General features: G+C 37.7%; 5 non-coding genes and 25 pseudogenes across 5 annotated transcripts; all 30 read right to left on the bottom strand.

The window, feature by feature from the left end:
* Positions 1-107: 107 nt before the first annotated feature.
* Positions 108-226, bottom strand: LOC148431607 (5S ribosomal RNA; annotated as a pseudogene).
* Positions 227-341: 115 nt separating this feature from the next.
* Positions 342-460, bottom strand: LOC148431606 (5S ribosomal RNA). The gene has a single exon (XR_015876914.1). It is a non-coding gene; the product is annotated as a 5S ribosomal RNA (ribosomal RNA).
* Positions 461-575: 115 nt separating this feature from the next.
* On the bottom strand, positions 576-694 carry LOC148431605 (5S ribosomal RNA; annotated as a pseudogene).
* Positions 695-810: 116 nt separating this feature from the next.
* Positions 811-929, bottom strand: LOC148431604 (5S ribosomal RNA; annotated as a pseudogene).
* Positions 930-1,045: 116 nt separating this feature from the next.
* Positions 1,046-1,164, bottom strand: LOC148431603 (5S ribosomal RNA). Its single transcript, XR_015876900.1, has one exon. It is a non-coding gene; the product is annotated as a 5S ribosomal RNA (ribosomal RNA).
* Positions 1,165-1,279: 115 nt separating this feature from the next.
* On the bottom strand, positions 1,280-1,398 carry LOC148431602 (5S ribosomal RNA; annotated as a pseudogene).
* A 116-nt stretch (positions 1,399-1,514) lies between these two features.
* Positions 1,515-1,633, bottom strand: LOC148431601 (5S ribosomal RNA; annotated as a pseudogene).
* Positions 1,634-1,748: 115 nt separating this feature from the next.
* Positions 1,749-1,867, bottom strand: LOC148431600 (5S ribosomal RNA; annotated as a pseudogene).
* A 116-nt stretch (positions 1,868-1,983) lies between these two features.
* Positions 1,984-2,102, bottom strand: LOC148431599 (5S ribosomal RNA; annotated as a pseudogene).
* Positions 2,103-2,218: 116 nt separating this feature from the next.
* Positions 2,219-2,337, bottom strand: LOC148431598 (5S ribosomal RNA; annotated as a pseudogene).
* A 116-nt stretch (positions 2,338-2,453) lies between these two features.
* LOC148431597 (5S ribosomal RNA) lies at positions 2,454-2,572 on the bottom strand (annotated as a pseudogene).
* Positions 2,573-2,687: 115 nt separating this feature from the next.
* LOC148431596 (5S ribosomal RNA) lies at positions 2,688-2,806 on the bottom strand. The gene has a single exon (XR_015876985.1). It is a non-coding gene; the product is annotated as a 5S ribosomal RNA (ribosomal RNA).
* A 117-nt stretch (positions 2,807-2,923) lies between these two features.
* Positions 2,924-3,042, bottom strand: LOC148431595 (5S ribosomal RNA; annotated as a pseudogene).
* Positions 3,043-3,393: 351 nt separating this feature from the next.
* On the bottom strand, positions 3,394-3,511 carry LOC148431594 (5S ribosomal RNA; annotated as a pseudogene).
* Positions 3,512-3,626: 115 nt separating this feature from the next.
* LOC148431593 (5S ribosomal RNA) lies at positions 3,627-3,745 on the bottom strand (annotated as a pseudogene).
* Positions 3,746-3,861: 116 nt separating this feature from the next.
* LOC148431592 (5S ribosomal RNA) lies at positions 3,862-3,980 on the bottom strand (annotated as a pseudogene).
* A 351-nt stretch (positions 3,981-4,331) lies between these two features.
* Positions 4,332-4,450, bottom strand: LOC148431591 (5S ribosomal RNA). The gene has a single exon (XR_015876881.1). It is a non-coding gene; the product is annotated as a 5S ribosomal RNA (ribosomal RNA).
* A 115-nt stretch (positions 4,451-4,565) lies between these two features.
* Positions 4,566-4,684, bottom strand: LOC148431590 (5S ribosomal RNA; annotated as a pseudogene).
* A 116-nt stretch (positions 4,685-4,800) lies between these two features.
* LOC148431589 (5S ribosomal RNA) lies at positions 4,801-4,919 on the bottom strand. Its single transcript, XR_015876879.1, has one exon. It is a non-coding gene; the product is annotated as a 5S ribosomal RNA (ribosomal RNA).
* Positions 4,920-5,034: 115 nt separating this feature from the next.
* Positions 5,035-5,153, bottom strand: LOC148431588 (5S ribosomal RNA; annotated as a pseudogene).
* A 116-nt stretch (positions 5,154-5,269) lies between these two features.
* Positions 5,270-5,388, bottom strand: LOC148431587 (5S ribosomal RNA; annotated as a pseudogene).
* A 116-nt stretch (positions 5,389-5,504) lies between these two features.
* On the bottom strand, positions 5,505-5,623 carry LOC148431586 (5S ribosomal RNA; annotated as a pseudogene).
* Positions 5,624-5,739: 116 nt separating this feature from the next.
* Positions 5,740-5,858, bottom strand: LOC148431585 (5S ribosomal RNA; annotated as a pseudogene).
* Positions 5,859-5,974: 116 nt separating this feature from the next.
* LOC148431584 (5S ribosomal RNA) lies at positions 5,975-6,093 on the bottom strand (annotated as a pseudogene).
* A 116-nt stretch (positions 6,094-6,209) lies between these two features.
* LOC148431583 (5S ribosomal RNA) lies at positions 6,210-6,328 on the bottom strand (annotated as a pseudogene).
* Positions 6,329-6,443: 115 nt separating this feature from the next.
* Positions 6,444-6,562, bottom strand: LOC148431582 (5S ribosomal RNA; annotated as a pseudogene).
* Positions 6,563-6,677: 115 nt separating this feature from the next.
* Positions 6,678-6,796, bottom strand: LOC148431581 (5S ribosomal RNA; annotated as a pseudogene).
* Positions 6,797-6,912: 116 nt separating this feature from the next.
* On the bottom strand, positions 6,913-7,031 carry LOC148431580 (5S ribosomal RNA; annotated as a pseudogene).
* A 116-nt stretch (positions 7,032-7,147) lies between these two features.
* On the bottom strand, positions 7,148-7,266 carry LOC148431579 (5S ribosomal RNA; annotated as a pseudogene).
* Positions 7,267-7,381: 115 nt separating this feature from the next.
* On the bottom strand, positions 7,382-7,500 carry LOC148431578 (5S ribosomal RNA; annotated as a pseudogene).

The raw sequence follows: 7,500 nt of genomic DNA, 5'->3' as shown, positions 1-7,500 counted from the left end.
TATTAACTTTAGACCTCTATTACTTCTTAACTCAAGGAAATTCATTGATAAGTTGAAAAAATTAAATGTAAAATGTAATAGAAAAGAATGTTATGGCAGTATAAAATTACCTACAGCACCTGGTATTCCCAGGTGGTCTCCCATCCAAGTACTAACCAGGCCCAACACTGCAGAGCTTCCAAGATCAGACGAGATTGGGCATGTCCAGTGTGGTTTGGCTGTAGGTGCTCAAAAACATTAACTTTAGACCTCTTTTACTTCTTAACTCAAGTAAATTCAATGATAAGTTGAAAAATTAAATGTAAAATGTAATAGAAAAAAATGTTATGGCAGTATAAAATTACCTACAGCACCTGGTATTCCCAGGTGGTCTCCCATCCAAGTACTAACCAGGCCCAACACTGCATAGCTTCCAAGATCAGATGAGATTGGGCATGTCCAGTGTGGTTTGGCTGTAGGTGCTCTAAAACATTAACTTTCGACCTCTTTTACTTCTTAACTCAAGTAAATTCAATGATAAGTTGAAAAATTAAATGTAAAATTTAATAGAAAAGGATGTTATGGCAGTATAAAATTACCTACAGCTCCTGGTATTCCCAGGTGGTCTCACATCCAAGTACTAACCAGGCCCAACACTGCATAGCTTCCAAGATCAGACGAGATTGGGCATGTCCAGTGTGGTTTGGCTGTAGGTGCTCAAAAACATTAACTTTAGACCTCTGTTACTTCTTAACTCAAGTAAATTCATTGATAAGTTGAAAAAATTAAATTTAAAATGTAATAGAAAAGAATGTTATGGCAGTATAAAATTACCTACAGCACCTGGTATTCCCAGGTGGTCTCCCATCCAAGCACTAACCAGGCCCAACACTGCAGAGCATCCAAGATCAGACAAGATTGGGCATGTCCAGTGTGGTTTGGCTGTAGGTGCTCAAAAACATTAACTTTAGACCTCTTTTACTTCTTAACTCAAGTAAATTCATTGATAAGTTGAAAAAATTAAATGTAAAATGTAATAGAAAAGAATGTTATGGCAGTATAAAATTACCTACAGCACCTGGTATTCCCAGGTGGTCTCCCATCCAAGTACTAACCAGGCCCAACACTGCATAGCTTCCAAGATCAGATGAGATTGGGCATGTCCAGTGTGGTTTGGCTGTAGGTGCTCTAAAACATTAACTTTAGACCTCTTTTACTTCTTAACTCAAGTAAATTCAATGATAAGTTGAAAAATTAAATGTAAAATTTAATAGAAAAGAATGTTATGGCAGTATAAAATTACCTACAGCTCCTGGTATTCCCAGGTGGTCTCACATCCAAGTACTAACCAGGCCCAACACTGCATAGCTTCCAAGATCAGACGAGATTGGGCATGTCCAGTGTGGTTTGGCTGTAGGTGCTCAAAAACATTAACTTTAGACCTCTGTTACTTCTTAACTCAAGTAAATTCATTGATAAGTTGACAAAATTAAATTTAAAATGTAATAGAAAAGAATGTTATGGCAGTATAAAATTACCTACAGCACCTGGTAATCCCAGGTGGTCTCCCATCCAAGTACTAACCAGGCCCAACACTGCCTAGCTTCCAAGTTCAGACAAGATTGGGCATGTCCAGTGTGGTTTGGCTGTAGGTGCTCAAAAACATTAACTTTAGACCTCTTTTACTTCATAACTCAAGTAAATTCAATGATAAGTTGAAAAATGAAATGTAAAATGTAATAGAAAAGAATGTTATGGCAGTATAAAATTACCTACAGCACCTAGTATCCCCAGGTGGTCTCCCATCCAAGTACTAACCAGGCCCAACACTGCATAGCTTCCAAGATCAGACGAGATTGGGCATGTCTAGTGTGGTTTGGCTGTAGGCGCTCAAAACCATTAACTTTAGACCTCTTTTACTTCTTAACTCAAGTAAATTCATTGATAAGTTGAAAAAATGAAATGTAGAATGTAATAGAAAAGAATGTTTTGGCTGTCTAAAATTACCTACAGCACCTGGTATTCCAAGGTGGTCTCCCATCCAAGTACAAACCAGGCCCAACACTGCATAGCTTCCAAGATCAGACGAGATTGGGCATGTCCAGTGTGGTTTGGCTGTAGATGCTCAAAAGCATTAAATTTAGACCTCTATTACTTCTTAACTCAAGTAAATTCATTGTTAAGTTGAAAAAATTAAATGTAAAATGTAATAGAAAAGAATGTTCTGGCAGTATAAAATTACCTACAGCTCCTGGTATTCCCAGGTGGTCTCCCATCCAAGTACTTACCAGGCCCAACACTGCATAGCTTCCAAGATCAGACGAGATTGGGCATGTCCACTGTGGTTTGGCTGTAGGTGCTCAAAAGCTTTAAATTTAGACCTCTTTTACTTCTTAACACAAGTAAATTCATTGATAAGTTGAAAAAATTAAATGTAAAATGTAATAGAAAAGAATGTTATGGCAGTTTAAAATTACCTACAGCACCTGGGATTCCTAGGTAGTTACCCATCCAAGTACTAACCAGTCCCAACACTGCATAGCTTCCAAGATCAGACGAGATTGGGCATGTCCAGTGTGGTTTGGCTGAAGGTGCTCAAAAACATTAACTTTAGACCTCTTTTACTTCTTAACTCAAGTAAATTCAATGATAAGTTGAAAAATGAAATGTAAAATGTAATAGAAAAGAATGTTATGGCAGTATAAAATTACCTACAGCACCTGGTATTCCCAGGTGGTCGCCCATCTAAGTACTAACCAGGCCCAACACTGCATAGCTTCCAAGATCAGACGAGATTGGGCATGTCCAGTGTGGTTTGGCTGTAGGTACTCAAAAACATTAACTTTAGACCTCTTTTACTTCTTAACTCAAGTAAATTCATTGATAAGTTGAAAAAATCAAATGTAAAATGTAATAAAAAAGAATGATTTTGGCTGTCTAAAATTACCTACAGCACCTGGTATTCCCAGGTGGTCTCCCATGCAAGTACAAACCAGGCCCAACACTGCATAGCTTCCAAGATCAGACGAGATTGGGCATGTCCAGTGTGGTTTGACTGTAGATGCTCAAAATCATTAACTTTAGACCTGTATTACTTCTTAACTCAAGTAATTTCATTGATAAGTTGAAAAAATTAAATGTAAAATGTAATAGAAAAGAATGTTATGGCAGTATAAAATTACCTACTGCACCTGGTTTTCCAAGGTGGTCTCCCATCCAAGTTCTGACCATACCCAACACTGCATAGCTACCAAGATAAGACGAGATTGGGCATGTCCAGTGTGGATTGGCTGTAGGTGCTCAAAAGTATTAACTTTAGACCTCTATTACTTCTTAACTCAAGGAAATTCATTGATAAGTTGAAAAAATTAAATGTAAAATGTAATAGAAAAGAATGTTCTGGCAGTATAAAATTACCTACAGCTCCTGGTATTCCAGGTGGTCTCCCATCCAAGTACTAACCAGGCCCAACACTGCATAGCTTCCAAGATCAGACGAGATTGGGCATGTCCAGTGTGCTTTGGCTGTAGGTGCTCAAAGACATTAACTTTAGACTTCTTTTACTTCTTAACTCAAGTAAATTCAATGATAAGTTGAAAAATGAAATGTAAAAAGTAATAGAAAAGAATGTTATGGCAGTATAAAATTACCTTCAGCACCTAGTATTCCCAGGTGGTCTCCCATCTAAGTACTAACCAGGCCCAACACTGCATAGCTTCCAAGATCAGATGAGATTTGGCATGTCCACTGTGGTTTGGCTGTAGGTGCTCAAAAACATTAACTTTAGACCTCTTTTACTTCTTAACTCAAGTAAATTCATTGATAAGTTGAAAAAATTAAATGTAAAATATAATAGAAAAGAATGTTATGGCTGCATAAAATTACCTAGAGCACCTGGTATTCCCAGGTGGTCTCCCATCCAAGTACTAACCAGGCTCAACACTGCATAGCTTCCAAGATCAGATGAGATTGGGGATGTCCACTGTGGTTTGGCTGTAGGTGCTCAAAAGCATTAAATTTAGACCTCTTTTACTTCTTAACACAAGTAAATTAATTGATAAGTTGAAAAAATTAAATGTAAAATGTAATAGAAAAGAATGTTATGGGAGTATAAAATTACCTACTGCACCTGGTTTTCCCAGGTGGTCTCCCATCCAAGTACTGACGAGGCCCAACACTGCATAGCTACCAAAATAAGACGAGATTGGGCATGTCCAGTGTGGATTGGCTGTAGGTGCTCAAAAGTATTAACTTTAGACCTCTATTACTTCTTAACTCAAGGAAATTCATTTATAAGTTGAAAAAATTAAATGTAAAATGTAATAGAAAAGAATGTTATGGCAGTATAAAATTACCTACAGCACCTGGTATTCCCAGGTGGTCTCCCATCCAAGTACTAACCAGGCCCAACACTGCATAGCTTCCAAGATCAGACGAGATTGGGCATGTCCAGTGTGGTTTGGCTGTAGGTGCTCAAAAACATTAACTTTAGACCTCTTTTACTTCTTAACTCAAGTAAATTCAATGATAAGTTGAAAAATTAAATGTAAAATGTATTAGAAAAGAATGTTAAGGCAGTATAAAATTACCTACAGCTCCTTGTATTCCCAGGTGGTCTCCCATCCAAGTACTAACCAGGCCGAACACTGCATAGCTTCCAAGATCAGACAAGATTGGGCATGTCCACTGTGGTTTGGCTGTAGGTGCTCAAAAATATTAACTTTAGACCTCTATTACTTCTTAACTCAAGTAAATTCATTGATAAGTTGAAAAAATTAAATGTAAAATGTAATAGAAAAGAATGTTATGGCAGTATAAAATTACCTACAGCACCTGGTATTCCCAGGTGGTCTCCCATCCAAGTACTAACCAGGCCCAACACTGCATAGCTTCCAAGATCAGACGAGATTGGGCATGTCCAGTGTGGTTTGGCTGTAGGTGCTCAAAAACCTTAACTTTAGACCTCTTTTACTTCTTAACTCAAGTAAATTCAATGATAAGTTGAAAAATGAAATGTAAAATGTAATAGAAAAGTATGTTATGGCAGTATAAAATTACCTACAGCACCTAGTATTCCCAGGTGGTCTCCCATCCAAGTACTAACCAGGCCCAACACTGCATAGCTTCCAAGATCAGACGAGATTGGGCATGTCTAGTGTGGTTTGGCTGTAGGTGCTCAAAACCATTAACTTTAGACCTCTTTTACTTCTTAACTCAAGTAAATTCATTGATAAGTTGAAAAAATGAAATGTAGAATGTAATAGAAAAGAATGTTTTGGCTGTCTAAAATTACCTACAGCACCTGGTATTCCCAGGTGGTCTCCCATCCAAGTACAAACCAGGCCCAACACTGCATAGCTTCCAAGATCAGACGAGATTGGGCATGTCCAGTGTGGTTTGGCTGTAAGTGCTCAAATGCATTAAATTTAGACCTCTATTACTTCTTAACTCAAGTAAATTCATTGTTAAATTGAAAAAATTAAATGTAAAATGTAATAGAAAAGAATGTTCTGGCAGTATAAAATTACCTACAGCTCCTGGTATTCCCAGGTGGTATCCCATCCAAGTACTTACCAGGCCCAACACTGCATAGCTTCCAAGATCAGACGAGATTGGGCATGTCCACTGTGGTTTGGCTGTAGGTGCTCAAAAGCATTAAATTTAGACTGCTTTTACTTCTTAACACAAGTAAATTCATTGATAAGTTGAAAAAATTAAATGTAAAATGTAATAGAAAAGAATGTTATGGCAGTTTAAAATTACCTACAGCACCTGGGATTCCTAGGTAGTCACCCATCCAAGTACTAACCAGTCCCAACACTGCATAGCTTCCAAGATCAGACGAGATTGGGCATGTCCAGTGTGGTTTGGCTGTAGGTGCTCAAAAACATTAACTTTAGACCTGTATTACTTCTTAACTCAAGTAAATTAATTGATAAGTTGAAAAAACTAAATGTAAAATGTAATAGAAAAGAATGTTATGGGAGTATAAAATTACGTACTGCACCTGGTTTTCCCAGGTGGTCTCCCATCCAAGTACTGACGAGGCCCAACACTGCATAGCTACCAAGATCAGACGAGATTGGGCATGTCCAGTGTGGATTGGCTGTAGGTGCTCAAAAGTATTAACTTTAGACCTCTATTACTTCTTAACTCAAGGAAATTCATTGATAAGTTGAAAAAATTAAATGTAAAATGTAATAGAAAAGAATGTTATGGCAGTATAAAATTACCTACAGCACCTGGTATTCCCAGGTGGTCTCCCATCCAAGTACTAACCAGGCCCAACACTGCAGAGCTTCCAAGATCAGACGAGATTGGGCATGTCCAGTGTGGTTTGGCTGTAGGTGCTCAAAAACATTAACTTTAGACCTCTTTTACTTCTTAACTCAAGTAAATTCAATGATAAGTTGAAAAATTAAATGTAAAATGTAATAGAAAAGAATGTTATGGCAGTATAAAATTACCTACAGCACCTGGTATTCCCAGGTGGTCTCCCATCCAAGTACTAACCAGGCTCAACACTGCATAGCTTCCAAGATCAGATGAGATTGGGCATGTCCAGCGTGGTTTGGCTGTAGGTGCTCTAAAACATTAACTTTCGACCTCTTTTACTTCTTAACTCAAGTAAATTCAATGATAAGTTGAAAAATTAAATGTAAAATTTAATAGAAAAGAATGTTATGGCAGTATAAAATTACCTACAGCTCCTGGTATTCCCAGGTGGTCTCACATCCAAGAACTAACCAGGCCCAACACTGCATAGCTTCCAAGATCAGACGAGATTGGGCATGTCCAGTGTGGTTTGGCTGTAGGTGCTCAAAAACTTTAACTTTAGACCTCTGTTACTTCTTAACTCAAGTAAATTCATTGATAAGTTGAAAAAATTAAATTTAAAATGTAATAGAAAAGAATGTTCTGGCAGTATAAAATTACCTACAGCTCCTGGTATTCCCAGGTGGTCTCCCACCCAAGTACTTACCAGGCCCAACACTGCATAGCTTCCAAGATCAGACAAGATTGGGCATGTCCACTGTGGTTTGGCTGTAGGTGCTCAAAAATATTAACTTTAGACCTCTATTACTTCTTAACTCAAGTAAATTCATTGATAAGTTGAAAAAATTAAATGTAAAATGTAATAGAAAAGAATGTTATGGCAGTATAAAATTACCTACAGCACCTGGTATTCCCAGGTGGTCTCCCATCCAAGTACTAACCAGGCCAAACACTGCATAGCTTCCAAGATCAGACGAGATTGGGCATGTCCAGTGTGGTTTGGCTGTAGGTGCTCAAAAACCTTAACTTTAGACCTCTTTTACTTCTTAACTCAAGTAAATTCAATGATAAGTTGAAAAATGAAATGTAAAATGTAATAGAAAAGTATGTTATGGCAGTATAAAATTACCTACAGCACCTAGTATTCCCAGGTGGTCTCCCATCCAAGTACTAACCAGGCCCAACACTGCATAGCTTCCAAGATCAGACGAGATTGGGCATGTCTAGTGTGGTTTGGCTGTAGGT

The sequence above is a fragment of the Taudactylus pleione genome, unplaced genomic scaffold (genome assembly GCF_031769625.1).
Source record: "Taudactylus pleione unplaced genomic scaffold, aTauple2 ptg002179l, whole genome shotgun sequence".
NCBI classification, from domain to species: domain Eukaryota; kingdom Metazoa; phylum Chordata; class Amphibia; order Anura; family Myobatrachidae; genus Taudactylus; species Taudactylus pleione.
Note: the sequence above shows the minus strand (reverse complement) of the source record. Positions and strands in the feature narration are given on the sequence as shown.